Source organism: Rhinoderma darwinii, chromosome 4 (genome assembly GCF_050947455.1).
Source record: "Rhinoderma darwinii isolate aRhiDar2 chromosome 4, aRhiDar2.hap1, whole genome shotgun sequence".
NCBI classification, from domain to species: domain Eukaryota; kingdom Metazoa; phylum Chordata; class Amphibia; order Anura; family Rhinodermatidae; genus Rhinoderma; species Rhinoderma darwinii.
The window spans coordinates 392,009,132-392,028,531 of record NC_134690.1 but is presented as its reverse complement, the minus strand read 5'-3'; the positions used below and the strand labels follow the sequence as shown (position 1 = coordinate 392,028,531).

At 41.4% G+C, this 19,400-nt stretch overlaps 1 protein-coding gene across 1 annotated transcript in view; it reads left to right on the top strand.

Annotated features, from left to right (window-relative positions):
• Positions 1 to 19,400, top strand: part of ESRRG (estrogen related receptor gamma) — a 660,741-nt gene that overhangs the window by 155,341 nt on the left and 486,000 nt on the right. The window contains exon 3 of the mRNA XM_075863340.1: positions 13,217 to 13,310. The gene's annotated coding sequence lies outside the window, so the exon portion shown is untranslated. The remainder of the gene's footprint in view (positions 1 to 13,216; positions 13,311 to 19,400) is intronic.

Here is a 19,400-nt window from a genome sequence, read left to right as displayed (position 1 = left end):
CTTTTACATCATGTGGACGGCGGGGTGCGTGTGCACCGCTTACCTGCGGAAGAGATGGCAACCGGAATGGACTATGGAAATAAGACAAGCCGGCGGAGGCAGTTTGATGCTCTGTACAATGTTCTGCTGGGAAACCCTGTGTCCTAGTATGCTTGTGGATTTTACTTTGGCATGTACCACCTACCTATTTATTGCTGCATCCCCCTTCATGGCAACGGTATCACCTAATAGCAGTGGTCTCTTTCAGCAGGATAATGCAATCTGCCACAAGGTAAAAATTGTTCAGGAATGCTTTGAGGAACATGACAAAGTTTAAGGTGTTGACCTGTTTCCAAATTCCCCTTATCTCAATTTGATCGAGCATCTGTGGGATGTGCTGGAAAAACAAGTCTGATCCATTAACAATTGGTTCCCCTCTTGGATGAAAAATATATACGTGCCTGTGCACCGTAGAAAATTACATTTACAGTATTACCAAATAAAATCATTACAATATTGCAAATATACCATTTATTTCATTGTAGAATGTAAATATATACTATTGTATCCAACAGTATTTTCCAATAAATTAGGTACCCCCTTTCCCAGGCAGAACTTTAACTGGTTTGCCACTCTATGAATAGATACATGCCACCCCACACTCCCCATATTAAACGCATTCTTTACTTACAGTATAGATGTCTATGTGCATGTTCAGTACCATAGACTTCGATCCTATTTAGTGTCCCAAGAAATCACTTCTTTTTACGCGGCGTCTTTTTACGCGCCGTATTTTGAAAACGACGTGTAAAATTACGCCTCGTGGGAACAGAACACCGTAAATCCCATTGCAAGCAGTGGGCAGATGTTTGGAGGCATAATGGTGCCGTTTTTTCAGGCGGAATTCGAGGCCTAATTGGCCCGAATTAACGTCTGAAAACACATCGTGTGAACATACCCTCGGGGTTTGTCTCATCAGACCAACAAAGAGCTACCTGATGCATCGCCCCATGCTGCACAGGCCATACTCATGTGCCATAAGGAACATCTATATTTCTTTGTAGACCACAACCATTGTTGGTGTGCTCCTCCCTTTTTAACGTCTAAGGCTACATTCACACGAGCGTGGGCAACCTCGATGTGAAAAACTTCAGTTTTTCATGTCAGAGGTGCACCCGTGCGGGACGCGTTATCACAGATCCCCCAGAGACATTTCCTATTTTTCCACGAACCATTAACACGCTCCGTTGAAACAACGGCCCTGTGAACGGCCCCATTGAAATACATGTGTCCGTGTGATGGCCGTTGTTTTAACGGCCATCACACGGACGAGTTACACCTTCATCTGAATGAGCCCTAAGGCTCTGTTCCCACCAACTTTTATCGCCTCCATTGGGTCTTTTTACATAGGATCGCACACCATGCAGTGCAATTCTTGCCACCAAAACAACGGAAACCTCAATGGAACCCCAACGGACTCCTTTATAAGATCCATTGTTCGACTGTACCGGCAATGTAGACCCTCTCAGGAATTAAAACACTAGAGTATCATCTGGTGGGCCCAGGCTTTAAAATGATAATAGGCCCAGTCTCAACATGGCACGTGATTTACTGGACAACTAAACTGATGCTGCTCCAGATTTGCATTTGTTCTATAGGATAGAACTTTGTTTCCTTTTGGTAACCCAAGTTATTTCACTTTGACACTGTCCATCTGTAACATCCGCACCCCCCTAGAGTCGTGGCCCTACAGATGCCCAAATGTTCAGGTTAATAGGACCTTCAAACCATTCTTTTTTTTTTTTAAATTTCTGTTCTTAAAATTCACATTGAACAAAGTCGACACTCTCTATACAAATCTATTTCCCCTCTCAGCATTTTTCTGAACTTCTTCAATCTGCCAGAAGTTTTCAGACTTTATTAATTTACCAAAAAAGAGCAGTGAGAATAGCAATAAATATGTAGAAAAAGCTCATTTAGCAAATCTCAGCTGCGTAACTTGCAAGCTCCGAGCACACAGCACGGAGCCCGCCTGTTGTTAGTGTGAGATATGAGGTTATGGTGAGTGATGCTATTTACCGCGTCTACCATTTAACACTGTACTCTGTAAACATTGCTGCAGATTAGTACATTTGTAATTTAAATGAAGACAATACATCAGCTGCAAACGGAGCGGAGAAAGGTTAACAAGATGATGAATTTGTCATGTCGTGATTTTTTTTTTTTTTTCTAGAGGCAAAAAAGAAAAATATATAAAAAAATATATTTAAAAAAATATCTTCTTAGAATTTCTAACGTAAAATGCACAATTTTTATTACCTCGGGCAGTCCTGCTGGCTGAGTTTGCTTTCTGCAAGCGAGCTAATAAATGCTACTTAATTCATGTTTCATTCTCTCTTGGGGTCTGCTTGCAGATTTACCCAGCAAAGGAAGCATCCTGTTACGTCTTTTAAATAATTGATGGATCCAAGTCTGAGCAACCCAAACAAAATTCTGAAAATAGTCTCACATGCAATGATCACTTTTTTTTTTTTTTGCCATTTTTTTTTTCTTATTTCCTTTTGGTCAGCAACCGTAAATTCTACGTCCTGAGAGTTGCAGCATAAAGAGGAAATTAAAATGCAGAAATGAAGAATGACTGATGAGCTTTGGTATTCAACAAAAAGACTAATTGGGATAGGGTTGGTCTAAATAGACAGACCTTATTATTTGACATAGTATGTTTTTTTTTTGGTTTGTTTTTCTTTTGCGTTTGTAGAAACAGTAATATATTTAATAGCATTTATGGAAATGTCAAAGCTCTTGTTTGTTTCTGCTTTTACACTTGGCAAATTTGAAATTATCTTGCTTAACCCCTTAAGGACAGTCTGTTTTGGCCTAAAGGACACGATTTTTTTCAAATCTGTGTTACTTTATGTGGTAATAACTTTAAAATGCTTTTACCTATCCAAGCGATTCTGAGATTGTTTTCTCATGACATGTTGTACTTTGTGTTTACTGAAAAAATGTGGTCGATAAATTCAGTATTTATTTGTGAAAAACACCAAAATTTTGTGAAAAAATTGCATTTTTCTAAATTTAAATGTATCTGCTTGTAAAACAGATAGTAATACCACAAAAAATAGTGACTAGTTCACATATCCCATATGTCTACTTTATGTTGGCATAATTTTTTCAACATCCTTTTATTTTTTTAGGACGTCACAAGGCATTCAGAAAGTTTCTTAACCCCTTAGGTGTGTCACCGGAATTAAAGCAAAGTAGAGGTGAAGTTTACAAATTAGAATTATTTTTTTGCCAAAATTCATTTGTAATAATTTTTTTTTCTGTAACACAGAAGATTTTATCAGAGAAGCGCAACTCAATACTTATTGCCCAGATTCTGCAGGTTTTTTTTAGAAATATCCCACATGTGGCCCTAGTGTCCTATTCTATTGGACTGAAACACAGGCCTCAGAAACAAAGGAGCACCTAGTGTATTTTGGGGCCTATTTTATTTTATTTTTTTAGATTATATTTTAGGCACCATGTAAGTTTTGAATAGGTCTTGTGGGGCCAAAACTGTGGAAACCCCCCAAAAGTGACCACATTTTGGAAACTACGCCCCTCAATAAATATATCTATGGGTATAGTTAGCATTTTGACCCTACAGGTTTTTTGCTAAACTTATTGGAATTAGTCTGTAAAAATGAAAATCTACTTTTTTTTCTGAAAAAAAATTACAAATTTTTACAAGGAATAAAGGAAAAAAAGCGCCATTATTTGTAAAGCAATTTCTCCTGATTACGGCATTACCCCATATATGGTAATAAACTGCTGTATGGACCCAAGACAGTTCTCAGAAGGGAAGGAGCGCCATTTGGGTTTTGGAGAGCAGATTTTGCTGGAATCGTTTTCAGTATTATGTCGTGTTTGCAACGCCCTGGTGGGACCAAAACAATGCATAACCCCCAAAAGTGACCCCATTTTGGAAACTAAACCCCCCAAGGAATTTTTCTAGAGGTATAGTTAGCTTTTTGACCCCACAGTTTTTTTGCAGAATTTAATGGAATTAGGCTGTAAAATTTAAAATCCACATTTTTTTTCTAATAAAATGTAGATTTAGCTCCAGATTTTTTCATTTTCACGAAAGATAAAGGAGAAAAAGTACCCCGATATTTGTAAAGCAATTTCTCCTGAGTACAACAATACCCCATATGTGGTAATAAACTGCTGTTTGGACACACAGCAGGGCTTACAAAGGAATTAGCACCATTTGACTTTTGGAGCTCAAGTTTTGCTGGAATGGTTTGCAGTGCATGTCACATTTGCAAAGCCCCCAAGGGGCCAAAACAGTGCAAAAGTGACCGCATTTGGGAAACTACACCCCTCATGGAATTTATCTATTGGTATAGTGAGCACTTTGACCCCACTGTTTTTTTTGCTGAATTTATTGGAATTAGGCAGTGAAAATGAAAATCTAAATTTTTCCACTAAAATATTGCATTTTTTTCACTTTTGTTTTCATAAGGAATAAAGGAGAAGCACACCAACATTTGTAAAGCAATTTCTACCAAGTACGACAATACCCCATATGTGGTCATAAACTGCTGTTTGGACACACCGCAGGGCTCAGAATGGCAGGAGCGCTACTTGGCATGCAGATTTTGCTTGCTTGATTTTTGGGCGCCATGTCACATTTGCATAGCCCCTGACGTACCAGTACAGTAGAAACCCCTGTAAAGTGACTCCATTTTGGAAACTATACTCCTCAGGGTAATCACTTAGGGGTGTAGTGAGCATTTTGATCCCACAGGTGTTTCATAGATTTTATTACCCAGTTTTTCCAGAGTACGGTAATACCCCAAATGTGGCCATAAACTGCTGTTTGGGCACATGGCACAGCTCAAAATGGAAGGGGCACCATTTGGCTTTTAGAGTGCAGATTTTGCTGGACTGGTGTATTGGCGACATGTCGCGTTTGCAGAGCTCCCTTAGGTACCAGAGTATAGAAAACCCTGAGAAGTCACCCCATTTGGTAAACTACACCCCTCAAGGCATTTATTATTTGCCTGGACATACGACAGGGCTTAGGGGTAAAAGAGCACAATGCGCATTTGAGGACTATTTTGGTGATTTTCACAGCATTGACCCACAATTGCAGGGCTCTGGTTTCAAATAGTAAAATAAACCCCCAAGTTGTGACCCCAATTTTGGAAACTGCACTCCTCAAGATATTTTTAAGGGGTATAGTGAGCATTTTGACCCCACAGTTTTTTGTTTTTTTTATTAGAAATGAATTCTCAGTGGATGGTGCAAAGTGAAAATTGCAATTTTCCGCCGATATGCCATTTTAGTGCACAATATGTTGTGCCACTGAAGATAAATACCTCAAACGGTTAAGCGGGTTCTCCTGGGTATGGCGATGCCATATATGTGGACGTAAACTGCTGTTTGGGCATGTTGTAGGGTTCAGAAGGGACGGAGCGCCGCTTGGCTTTTGGAGCGCAGAATTTGCTAGGCAGTTGTTCTGTTTGGGGTTTTGTTGGTATTTCAGTTTATAATATGGGGGTATATGTAAACTGGGCAGAGTACACCAGGGCAAAATAGGTTGGAATAATAATGCGGTGAATAAATAATAATCTGCAGATGTGTGGCCGGTGTCCCAATCTTATCCGCTTTTGGAACGCTCTGCACATTTTGCATTGCCATATTCTGAGAGCTAGAACTTTTTTATTTTTCACCACCGGAGCTGTGTGAGGGCTTATTTGTTGTGGGACAATTTGTAGATTTCATTGGTACCATATTACGGTGATACCATATGTATATATCGTTTTTTTATGTTTTACAGTGTTTGCTCAATAAAATCCCTTTCATTTTAAAATAATTTTTTTGTGTCATCCTTTTCTGAGAGCCATAACCTTTTTATTTTTTCGCCCAAAAAGCTATTGGAGGGCTTGTTTGTTGTGGGATGGGCTGTAGTTTTAATGGTATAATATTGGGGCACATACAACATTTTTATTTTTTTTATTCTGTTTTGGGAGGTGCAGTGACCAAAAAACAGCGATTCTGGAATTGTTTTTCATTTTTTTGGTGTTCACCGTGTGGGTAAAATAGCGTGATATTTTTATAGTTCGGGTTGTTAAGGACGCGGTCATACCAAATATGTGTACTTTTTTTTTTTTTTTCATATTTCCCATTTTTTCCTATAATAAAAGAAGTCTTTTGGGGAAAAAGGTTCGTTATTGTTTTTTTTTTTTTCTTGAAACTTTTATTTTTGACAACATTTTTCTTAACTTTTTTTTTGTCCCACTATGGGACTTGAAGGCATGAATCACTGATTGCTATTCTAATACACTACACTATCTACATAGTGCAGTGTATTAGAGCAGTCCGCTATTCACTGACAGAAAGCCTATTAGGCTTCGCCTACCAGCATGGCATAATAGGCTTCCATACTAGAAGGCCATTTTTAGGCCTCCGATTGCCATAGCAACCATTGGGTGCGATCTAAACAACTAGATTCGGCGATTGCTATTGATCGCTTCATCTAAGGGGTTAATCGGTTGGATCGGAGGCTGTCTCCGGTCCTGGCTGTTACAGCGGGATGTCAGTTGTAATATATAGCCGACATCTCCGCTTCTGAGCCAACTCAATCACGTAAAGTTACAGGAGAAAGCGCTATCACACTAGCGGCCATCAGGTAACTGAACGTGATTTTGTGGGTAAGTGGGCACACTGTTACATGTCCGATCTCCTCACTTTCACACTGAGGAGATCCGGCGCTGTAACAATGTTTACAGCCAGTTTTGTTTGTCAAGGAGCTGTGATTAGTCAGTCTGCTGTGACTGACCAATCGCAGCGATCTCCGGCAGGGGAACGCTGTGATTGGTCCGCCTGCTGTCTTACTGTGCTGATCAACTGTCATAAACATTTGATGGAACAGTTCTGTCACCTTGTCCTTTGACCCGGTGACAGTTTACAGTAATTAATACTATTCAAATGTAGAGTAATTACTACTATTTATAAAAAAATATATTATTATAATTTCAATCCGATCAGTCAGGCCTCTCATCTGAGGGTAGCATAGGATAAAGGACGGGAGTCTAAGCTCGGGGATATATAGTGTTTTGTTTTTCTGTTTTTTTTTTTTGTTTTTTTTTTACTGGATTTAGTATTTTAATGTAAAAAGCTGTTTAAATGCAGCCAGGACTCCGTTACGACTCTCACCAGGGAAGTGGATCCATATACCGCAATCGGTTTGGCGCTGGCTAAACTGAAGTGTAGTGTCTACGATATCTCCCCGCTCTTCACTCTAAGCCTCACAAGGGGCTATGGACTTTCCTGGTCAGATTCGCAAGTCGCGTTCCCCAGAGTGGTCACCCATTGGCGGCAGATGCTTTGTTAGGTATAGCTGAAGCGAAGGTCAGGAATGGAGGCAGAAGTCGGAAACAGGAGTAAGTAGATGTAAAAAACTAGAGTAGACGTCAAGGATGTCACAAAAATATAGGCCAAAGGTTGATACCAGGAGGTCGAACAATAAGTACCAGGGGATAAATCTGAACGAGGAGGACAAAGACGCTAAGGTCACGGTCAAGGTCGAAGTTTAGACACAATGTGCCTCATACACAGGCAGTGTACCCAGGTGGAGCTTCTCTTTTTTAAAGCTGCTACATGTGTGACATCATCAGAACAGGCCGGTCGTCATGGAGACACGATGCAACCCGTGGTTGTGTGCAGAGAGCCGTCGGCTTCAAGTAGGGGAGAGGTGCTGGATCAGGGTGAGGTGAGTAACAGACTCCGAGCCTAGGAGTCCTTCCTCCTCTGTCCACACATTGATAGTTGATTGATAGTTATCCCTGTATGAGGCCTGATTTACACGAGCGTGTGCGTTTTGCGCGCGCAAAAAAAACGCTGCGTTTTGCGCGCGCAAAAGGCATTTGACAGCTCCGTGTGTCATCCGTGTATGATGCGCGGCTGCGTGATTTTCGCGCAGCCGCCATCATAGAGATGAGGCTAGTCGACGCCCGTCACTGTCCAAGGTGCTGAAAGAGCTAACTGATCGGCAGTAACTCTTTCAGCACCCTCGACAGTGAGTTCCGATCACAATATACACCAACCTGTGAATAAAAAAAGACGTTCAAACTTACCATGAACTGCCTGCTTCCTCCAGTCCGGTCTCCCGGCCGTTGCCTTGGTGACGCGTCGCTCTCTTGTCATCCGGCCCCACCTCCCAGGATGACACGGCAGTCCATGAGACCGCTGCAGCCTGTGATTGGCTGCAGGCTGTGCTTGGCCTGTGATTGGCTGCAGCTGTCACTTGGCCTGAATTGTCATCCCGGGAGGTCGGACTGGAGGAAGGAGCCGGGACTTATCGGTAAGTCCGAACTTCTGTTTTTTTTTTTTACACGTATATGTATATTGTGATCGAAAGTCACTGTCCATGGTGCTGAAACAGTTTAAGTCTTTCAGCACCGTGGGCAGTGACTGTCTCCTGACGTTGCGTACCCGAACATTTTTTGCCGGGTTCGGTCAAAACGAGTTCGGCCGAACCCGGTTAAGTTCGGTGCGCTCATCTCTAATTTGACACTCCGTTTGGATGTTTGTAAACAGAAAAGCACGTGGTGCTTTTCTGTTTACATTCATCCTTTTGACAGCTCTTGCGTGATTTTCGCGCATGCAACGCAGTAGCGTCCGTGTGCCATGCGTTGCTTTCACGCACCCATTGACTTCAATGGGTGCGTGTTGCGTGAAAAACGCACGATTATAGAACATGTCATGAGTTTTACGCAACGCACTCACGCTGCGCAAAATTCACGCATCGTCTAAACTGCCCCATAGAGTAATATAGGTGCGTACGACACGCGTGAAAAGCACGCGCGTCGCACGCGCGTATATTACGCTCGTGTAAATGAGGCCTGAGATTGTATATTGAAAGAGCTGTCCGTTACTCTGTGTGGGCGTCGGAAGCAGGACTGATAGACGTTTGATAGTTTTCCTGCTGGCCACTGAGCACTTATAATAGCCGGAAACGTCCTGTTGTACAGACATCATTTTTCAGCTTGCGCTGTGTACACTAGGGGCAGTGTCAGCTGTCATCTCATTATTCTAGGGAGTATTGCAATAAAAGGAAACGCCTCTATTGTAAAGCTGGAAAAATATCACACCATGATAAAAAGTGATGGAAACTGCTCAGCTCTTCCTCCCTCCTCCCCCTTCCTGCAGAATGACCTTTGTGCATGTCACAGAGCATGCCCACTACACTCTCCCATAGAAGCCATTGAGTTATTCTATGACTTTTTTTTTCTACTCTGGAACTGCTGTTGCAGCAGCTCAAGCAGGATGACTGCCGGCATAATCGTGTAAAGAAAATAGAATTAAAAATCTAAAATCTGAAAATAGAATTAGATTAGCAAAAAAAAATAAAAAAATGTGTTTCAGTATAGCTTTTTAATTAGTCAAATAAATAAGTAAGGTGATTTGCTTAAATGCGAATAAAAATGCAAATGGACACTTCTTTTACAACTATTTCACAGGACATTTTAGCTGATTGAACAAATCGTATAGTTTTGTAACTGACAATTAAAGCTTTCCATTTTTTCAATGTAGTGTAGTCAGTGATCCATAATACTGTAATTCTTTATGGAACGACATTAAAAAGCCCATACATATGTATAAAGATCAGTGATTTATGGCATATCTCGAGGAAACGTTATATTTGTTGTAGCCAATGACAGTGCTGGGTTTAATTCCATTCGTGAAAACAACAGATGGTATTTACAGGCATCTGATTATTATTTTCTTCTGGACGTCTATCTGTATGGTGCTTTATGTTTGTATTTGTTGATGACTCCTGACCTGCTTTTGTATTAGTAGACTATTAGTTAATTATTTGAAATGAGCGAAAGTCGATTTGAAACTTTTTGGAAACTTGGACAGAATTTGATTTGTTTACAAAGTAGGTGAAATTCAAAACTTTTTGGGTTTGCGGTGCACCAATTAGTAAAATTTCACTTTAGCGGATGAATCGGGTTCGTGAAAACTGACCCTTATCTCCGATCACTGACCGGACTTGGCTGGCGCACACTGTCGTGTGCATGAGGCATAAGAAGAATATTGAGTTCCATGGAGAGGTGGGTGGTCATCACTAAAGATCAGAAAATACGATTGTCAGGGCCAGATCAACATTGGCGGTGGCTCCTGGGCTAAACCATTTATAGGTGTGGGCCACTCCCGATTTTTTGAAAGAAAAAAAAATTAAAAAAATATAACTATATAATATATGTTCATATATCTCTTATAAATTATCATAGTGGCGTAATTTTACATATGTCGTGCCATACACGTTGATTGGTATATATTTCTGATCTTTTTCAATCAGCGTGGAAGAAAACTGATGTGGTCTAAGGTGGTGCTGGTAGCAGAATTGTGTACTGTAAGCTAATACACTGTTTAAGTCGATAACATTCAGTTTCATAGATTTTTTTTAAAAGGGGGATTTTAGAGGTCCATCTAGTCCCCAGGTGGTCCAGACCCCTCCGTGTAATCTGGCCCTGACAGGTGGCATGAATCTATGCCTACTCTGCCTATTTTCTGACTACTGTGAGAAATCCTGATTTAAGGTTAAGTTCTCTCGGGACAATTTTTGGTGTATTTTGATGCCAAAGCCGAAGAACATCTTAAAGGGATTAAGAGTGAAAATATTGATTCTTTTCCTATAATTTTGTATCCACTCTTATATTTTTTTGGGGCTAAAAAAAGACCCATCAGAAACTGTAATGTGTGAACCGTCCCTGAAGAAACAAAGATTTATTGTGCTTTGGGTCACCTGATGTCTTATGTCTGTGGGACTTACCTCAACTTTTTGGAAACTATTAACACTATATTTAGATGGGATGGGACGCTGCCATGCTGAAAAGTCACTGACCATTAATAAGGGAAACAAAATTGATATGGGCCTGTTATCTTTGTGGATATTGTGCTAAAAAGTTCTAACCAGAGGTCACATCAATTCGACCTGACCATCCAATCCAGCAACCCAATATTCGGGACTTTACATTGATGTATTTATTTTTTTCCCACTTTTTAGTTTTTTTCTGTCTTTTTTTTTTTTTAATGTGTATCGTATGATGCAGCTGTGCTTTATCCAGTAAAATACACTGATGGACCCAGTCAATGAGGGGAAAAAAATTGACAGATCCTAATGGATCATAATGATCCATTGTATCGATCATGGATCCCATAAATCAAAGCCATGATGCCAGAGTAAACGGAGCCCAACCAATGCCAATTTTTTTTTTGACAATATTGACGGACAGCTCTTGACTACAAATAATCGAGACCATTTTTGGGGAATAAGTATCATTGCACAGAAGAAGTAGTGAGCTCTTGGGTCTATATACATGGCACTTCAGCGTGTCCAGAGAAGCGACAGGAAGGAGTTACATTTCCTAAGCAGATTTTTTTTCCTCCCCTCATAGTTTTGAAATTCAAATTGAATGCAATTTTCAGCTCATTTGAGCCAGAATATACAGTCGCCGAGCTTCACTGGCTCTTAAATTCGAACTCACAGGAGAAAACAGATATCATCTGTCGCACAGGGCAAGAAGGAGGAGGAAATTGTGAGCTGTTACTTGCAGAAGCTGCGGCTGAGGCTCTCACACGTCAAGTGCATGGAACCTGTCATTCATAAAAAAATATATAATTAGATAATCGATGGGATCTTGGAATCTTCAGCCGGCAAAGTGGAATCTGACCAGAGAAGTCCAGGGCTGGACGGTGAATAGTTTTGATGTTGTGACCGAAAATAAGGTTGATCTTGTGGCTGAAGTTTATAGGGTTTCCTTAGTCTTGACGCTCACGTAGAACAGCATTTTATGGCTCTAAAAAGAACATAATTGCTATTCGTCTTAAATATCCAAGAAGTCCAATGTTAAAATGTGTATACATTTCTGCATAAGTTAAAAGGACATTTGTATTTAATATAGTTTTTTGTTCAGATTGGAGAAAAAACTAAAAGTATCCAAGTAGACCGACACCATGACCCTCCCCTTCGCGTTCGCTCCCCTATCAATATCTTCATGTTTTCTACCTTCCTGTTGCTTGATTCCTCCTGTACGTTAATACACCCCATGTAATAATCTGTATCATAAAAAGCGCATTCGTGATAGGCAAATTTTCCTCTTAAAATAAATTGGAAGTTACATACATTTTCTTCAAAATTTACTCCCCAAAAAATTCTACAACTCGTCCGGTGAAAAGCAAGACCTTACAGGACTACGTTGATAAAAGATTAAAGTTATTCCGAACCGAATGCAAACGGGCAAATACTTTACTAGTCTTATTGTACAAAATTATGTAAACATGGCCGTTTTCTTCCAAAAACAGTCACACACCTGTATATGGGTTATGTTCAGCATTGCAGCTCTGCTCCTTGTAAAGTGAATGGGGCTGAGCTGCAATACCACACACAACCTGTGAACGTGTGTGATGCTGTTTTTGGAAGACAAAATTGGCTACATCATTAGGGGTTAATATGCACTTAAAGGGATTCAAATTATATGCTAACTATATATAAATGAAACAAATTCTATATCTACTTTAAAAAATAGTGACATTTTCAGGATGGTTTTTCCTACTTTAATGGACCACATGGAGCACTATACTTCCTGTTAAAACAACACCACCACAGAACCCCGATTCCCCGGGTAATGGTGGTATTCGTTGTATGGTGGTTCCGACATGGTGTCCTGGTTTCTGTTATAAAGGGAAACCAGGACTGAGATGTGTACAGAGCCTAAGTGGACTAAAATTGGCTGATGGTCACTGACTGGTGCTCTGGTTTACTACTGATCGCCACAGGTACGGCTTCAGTAGATTTGGCTGGCCATACATTTCCCTTGTAGCGGCCGAGGTTTTACATGCCGACCAATCCAGTGAATGGCGATACAATGTAATACACGAATGAGCCGCCTTCACCAGAGCAAAAGCAGCAAGAAGATGGGTCCCAAGGGGATGACCCATCTTTATGAATTCCATATGCCCTAATGTCATAATGAGACAATCGCTATCAGAGCCATACTGTAACTTGAGGTGCCTGGGCCCCAAAGCAAAATCTGTAATAGGGCCCCCCACCTAGCATGTGCCATTTTGTTCTTTAAATGTGCCTAGGGCCCTATGGGAAACCTCATTTATACACCCCTGATCTCTTTAATATGTTTTTTTAATTAATACTTTGATTCTTGTTTCGCATTTACAGACATTACCTACCTGGAATTTGCATTGCTCGGAGATCTTCCATTAGATTTTCCTCCTCTTCATCACTGTGCCTCTTCTCCAAAATCTGCTGTGTGGTAAGTGAGGTCTAAACTTCTTCATTCTTATTTGGGTTTTCTCAAATTTTTTTTAGTAGTTATTATTGGCTACATCCAAAGAAGACCGCTCTGTTACAGATTTTACATTGGGGCCTCCGGAACATAAAGATCTAAAAATGTGAAGCCTTAAAGTGAATCTACTGACTTGGGGTGGCCATTAAAGTGTTTGTTCCACCCTGTTACATACTTGTTATGTTCTTTTGATTCCTTTCTCAGAACGTCCATATAATTGGATGTGCCTAAACATGCCCAGTTGCTCAGTCCCGCAGCCTGGATCCTCTTGTACACGGGCGGCGGAGTGATTCCTGATCTTGTTTAGGCCAGCCAATAAGAATCGGTGCACCAGAAGAATTTTGTATGATCTACCAAAGGAAGTGGGGGGGGGGAAGGGAAGTGACAACTTCTCTGAGCTAATTTCTGCCTCTCAAAAGTAGTTGACACCTTCGAAGCTCCGTTGACTCTCTCTTTACTACAGTAGCTTCAACTCAACTGTCGTCTTTTGTAGTAGTGCCCCCTATGGGCTACAAAATGGTCTTGAACAGTTCCGAAATTGTGTTTAACAGACTGTGAATGCTCTTTTTACTTTTACATGTCTTCCTCTGTTGCCGTCTATGCATTTTGTATATCCTTATAAGAAGCATGTTTCTGACAAACCCTGGTGTCGCACAAATCCTGGAAAAGATGCGTTAATCCCATTAAGAGGAATTTTCTATATGAATCCGACTGCTTCAAACGTAAATCCCATTCGCCATCAATGGGAGATTTTCACTTGTGACGTTGAGTCTTTAGAATGGTCGAAAATGATCATAAAATCGCTTTAAATCCAGGTTCCTTGGTTTAATATACCCGTGTAGACTTTATATTTTATAGGTGAAATCTGTAGTTTTAGAATTTGGGTATAACTTTTTAATTTTAAAATTTCGCTGCTATAATTTCTTAAATATCATGTCTGAGGTTTTCATTTATATTTTAGGGCCTTGAAAGCTTAAATTCATCCTGCAAGGAGACAGATTCACTTTAAACATGTCAATATAGGGTTAAATTACTGTGCACTGCGATAAGTGCACCCTCCGCACTGTGACCTTGAGTTTTGGAGTGGGGGGGATATTGCTTCTGGGTAGACAGGTCAATATTGGGAATCCCAGCTTTCTTTGAATGGACATTGTTGTGAGCTCACTAATGTAGATTTAGTCCGTAATCCGACTTTTTCATTTCTATGGCCGACGGGCAACTTCACGTATATATATGAGAAGGTGTCCATGCTGTAGAAAGGCTCCGTAAAAGATAGGACATGTACTATTTTTTTGCTTTTTATAGAATGTGCTCCCATACTTTTATATGGGAGCACGGCAAATGTGTGTGGCTGTCCGCGGCAGGCCCAACCCGTAACCACTAACCGTGATTACGGGCACGGTTATGTGCAGGGGGCCTAAAGGCGGGAGATGGTTTCCTTACACTACTCCATTAAACTACTCCACTGATCACTGGAAATATTAGGGTCATACAAAGAGCAGTAGACTGGGATGAAGATCGGCTTTCTTTCACCTGGGCACTGCTGCTCCTGGGTGGTACCTCCGCTCTCTTCTTCCCTGCAAGGTCAGTCTGTATATCACAGTTATTTTTAATGCAGTAAGAGTTGAATGAGTTGTCCAGAATTAGAAAAAACATGGCTGCTTTAATTTAAAAACAAGGCTACATCTGACCATGGGTTGTTTCTGGTATTGCAGCTCCGCTCCATTGAGATGAAATGGGCTAATCTGCAATACCACTCACAACCTGTAGACAGATGTGACACGGTTTCTGGATTTGAGCAGCAACTTCTTCAACTCTTACTGCTGGTGCAAGTAGAACATCCTCCACCAAAACCAAAGTTCCTTTCCAAAAAATGCTCTGCCAAGCCACTGCCTGATTGCTACACCCATGACAAAGGAGTCTCATAGCAAAAACTAAAAGTGGGGTTCTTGCTGGCGCTGCTGGTTCCTGACATCACACCACTCCCGTTGGTTGCCTCCAACCCCATATCCTTTCTATCCCATTGCAATTGTGGGGGATATTGCTTGCCTGAGATACAGTATCGTCTGCATGGGCTACCTCTATGGCAGGGAAGCAGCATATAACCCGTTCATAGTCCTGTTTAGGAATAGTGAGTATTCTACTTCTTGTACACACATAGTTTATCAGTACAAACAACTGAAAATTTGTCTAATCAATCATTATTTTTAGGCTGAGTTCACACGTTGCGGCAACGTGCTGTAAAAACATGTTTCAGCTGTAAAAACCATGCGACCAATAACCACATCATGGTAAAATACATGTGGCTATGCCAGGCGTTTTTTTTGGCCGCATGACACTCTACTGCAAGGTGTGAACCCAGGCTTACACCTATGATTGAATACCTATAAATGTACATGTGGACAAATCACACATCCACAAAGGAAGAAAAATAGAACCAAGTACAAATATGTACATTGTAATAATCACATAGCTTTATTGAAATACATATAAAAACATATTGGCCATCAAGACCTAAAATGAGACACACGGTTAAAATACAAAGATGTGGGGAACACCCAATTATGACACAATAGAATATACTCAGAAAAAAAACAATGTATGAAAGGTAGTTCTGAAAGGCATACTATTAATGGAAAAATCCAGAAACCACAAATGTGATGTAAGTTGCCATGCCAATACAATAACACAATCAATAGATAAACAGCGAGTATAAAAAGAAGGAAACATACATAACACACTAGTATGTGTGTGTACAGTATATCAAGGGAGTAACCGAGATTCAAACCCGGTCCCAAAGAATGTACCAACCAGTATAAGTCATAATAATCCTTTGGGTGAACACCACACCATGAGCCCCGACGCGCGTTTCGCGGTAGCTTTATCAAGGGGCACCTATGATTATCCGGAGTACAAATAATTGTTCTACCTTACCTTCAGGTCTAATAACCACCTGAAATGTGTAAACAAGGTCCAAAAAATGATTTTGTTATAAATAGCTGTTGGGGATGCCGGCTGCGCATATCTGTTCTAATCAGAAACCCCCAAACTTACCCAAACCCCCCCCCCCCTTACCCCAAGAAAAAAAAAGTTGGTGGCTGGTCATAGTTATTTCTATGACATTATTTGATACAAGTAACAAATCCTGAAATGTACCCGATACTTGAAGGCCGTCCTCCATACATCGTGGGACAGTCGGATTGTCTCCATAAATATAAGATTAAAAGTGGACAAAGATCTCATGTCTAGGTCCAGGCGAGATGAACTACTGTCTTCTTCGGTGCCTTGTGGGAGATGACGACTGATTTGGACATATTTTTGGCTATAAGCTGTGGTTGTCACCTTGGTAGCCCTCCACCCAAAGTATTTCTCCTGGGGAATATATGTGGTTCACATTATGCAGTATGAGTTTTACCCAAATCTACATAGATATGTAAAGAAACACTCCAGGCAAAACTAAAACCCTGTGTTATAAAAGTGAATAGTGAGGGGGTGGAGTATGACACAGGGTTTTCTTATTGTCATTATTTTAATCCCTGTGTCATGCTCCGCCCCCTCAGGTTCTGCACTAGGCAGAACACATTGGTTCGCAAGGAGTGTTCCTTTAAGTGATTTAAAGAAGCACTCCCATGAAAATTGTTATTGCTTTGCCCGTTTGTAATGGGCATCTTGTACATGTATATGATAATTATTTGCTCACCGAGCGTCTAGTTTTCAAAATACAGGCTCTGTTCGGCTCCCCTGTGTGGTCTATGAGACATGCATAGAGAAACTGGCTTCCGGTCCACAGAAGACGATGTATGAATCGGCAAGTTGGATTAGACCGCACGGGGGAGCCAAACAGAGCCTGTGTTTCGAAAACTTGATGATCAGTGAGCAAATGATTATCATGTACATGTACAAGATGCCCATTACAAATGGGCAAAGCAATAATAAATTTTCATGGGAGTGCTTAAAATACACCGACTTTGTTTTGTGAAAGGGGTTTTCCCACCATTAAAAGGGCTGGCATGTTGCTTGAATATGTAATCACTACCTGATCGGTGAGGATCTGACTGTCGGGAAACCCACTGATCTTTAAAATGAAGATTAACTAGCACTGCGGCTCCTTCACAGATTTTCTGCTGCTATATTCAGGTCAGTGGCAGAGGTTGTATAATTTCTTCCTTTAGGGTATGTTCACACAGGGCGAATATGCTGCATTAAAGTACACCGCGAATCTGCAGGAAATTCTGAATGAAAAATTGCACCAGATTGTGGTGCAGTTTTTTGGACGGAATGTCTGCTGCGCAAAACAGGAGGTTAAAAAAAACCAAAACATTCTATTTACCCGTAGTCAGGGCGAAACGTCCCTCTGACGTCCTGCAGCCTGGCCTTCTGGGATGACATTTCATCCCATGTGACAGCTGCAGCCAGTGATATGGCTGCAGAAGTCACATGGTATGGAAATGTCATCCCTGGAGGCCGGGCTGGATACAGAAGAACGGCTGTCACAGGGCCACAGTAGGAACAACAGACCCATGCCCTATTTTCGGCCGTTCTCTTGGCCGCACGTCTCCCATAGAAGTCTATGGGGCCGTGTAAAGCACGGCTCTCTCAGATGTGATCCGAGTGACGGTCGTGCTTTCTGCCGCTCGCTCGCTCTCTTCTTCTCCTCATAGTACGAAGTGCATGTGAGGAGGAGGGGATTTTTTTGCTCCCTGTAGGAGCGGATTCCCTAATCTTCAGCAACAGCGTTGCCGAAGTTGTGGCCAGGGATTCTGCTCCAGGAGAAGTCATTAACTTCACTGTCTATATATGGACAGTGACATCAGTGACTTCTCCTGAATCAGAATCACCGGCCACAACACCAGCGATTCCGCTTCAGAAGTCCCTGACTTCAGTCTCCATATATGAACATTCAAGTCCGACTTCTGGAACGGTCCCCTACAGTGGCGCTATCTACAGGAAGCTAGGGGGGGGGGTGCCATCTATGGAGGGGGTGCTATGTAAAAGGGGGCTGTGTGGCACTACCTACAGTGGGGCTGTGTGGCACTGCCTACAGCGGGGCTGTGTGGCACTACCTACAGCGGGGCTGTGCGTCACTACCTACAGCGGGGCTGTGTGGCACTACCTACAGGGGAGCAGTGTGGCACTACCTACAGCGGGGCAGTGTGGCACTACCTACAGAGGGGCAGTGTGTCACTACCTACAGGGGGGCTATGGCAGTATCTACAGAGGGAAGTGTGTGGCCAAAAATGTACAAATTAAATTCATCAGTTTTTTAAAACAGATAGGGAAGAAAACTGGTGCAAAACGGGTCAAAATTGGCTGTTAAAAACTGAAACACGGCCCGGAACGGATGCAAAATGGACCAAAACGGTCGTTTTTATCGGTCGACACTCGGACCTTGTCGTGTGAATAGAGCCAAAGTATGAGAATTTATTTTTTTCTGATCTTTGCAGTGGAATCACAGATTTTCCCCTGTGAAATTTGCAACAGTTGCGGGTTTTACCTCCCATTGAATTCAATAGGGAAAACCTGCAACAAAACAGCAGCAATTCCGCAAATACAATTGACATCCAGCGGATTAAAAAACCGCACTGCAGGTCCGTTTACGAACCGTTTTTCGGCTGTTTTTTTTTTTTTACGCACTGCGTGGATGAGATTTGTTCAAATCTCATCCACTTTGCTGCTAATGTTTTTTTTATGTTGCAGATTTTCCGCAATTAAATCCATTACGGAAAATCCACAGTATTTACACTACGTGTGAACATATCTTTAAAGTTTCACTATGGCTTTAAGTTTTTTCCTTTGGCCATTTAGCAGAAGACAAGAGTCCCTGTTTTGGTACTGAACGTATATTTAACCCTTTAAGTGCTATGAAAAATTGGAGTCGAATACATTCACCAAGTAAGTTTCCCATAACCAATTTAAATTCAACCTATAATGCGCAGGGAACGCTAAAAAAGTAATACATCCGGTGAGCGATCTAGTGGGACAGATCACGTTACTTGATAAGGTTGCACCGGGCCCTCTGACACTGACCTGTTTTAAGGAGCCAGGCTTAGTAGAGGC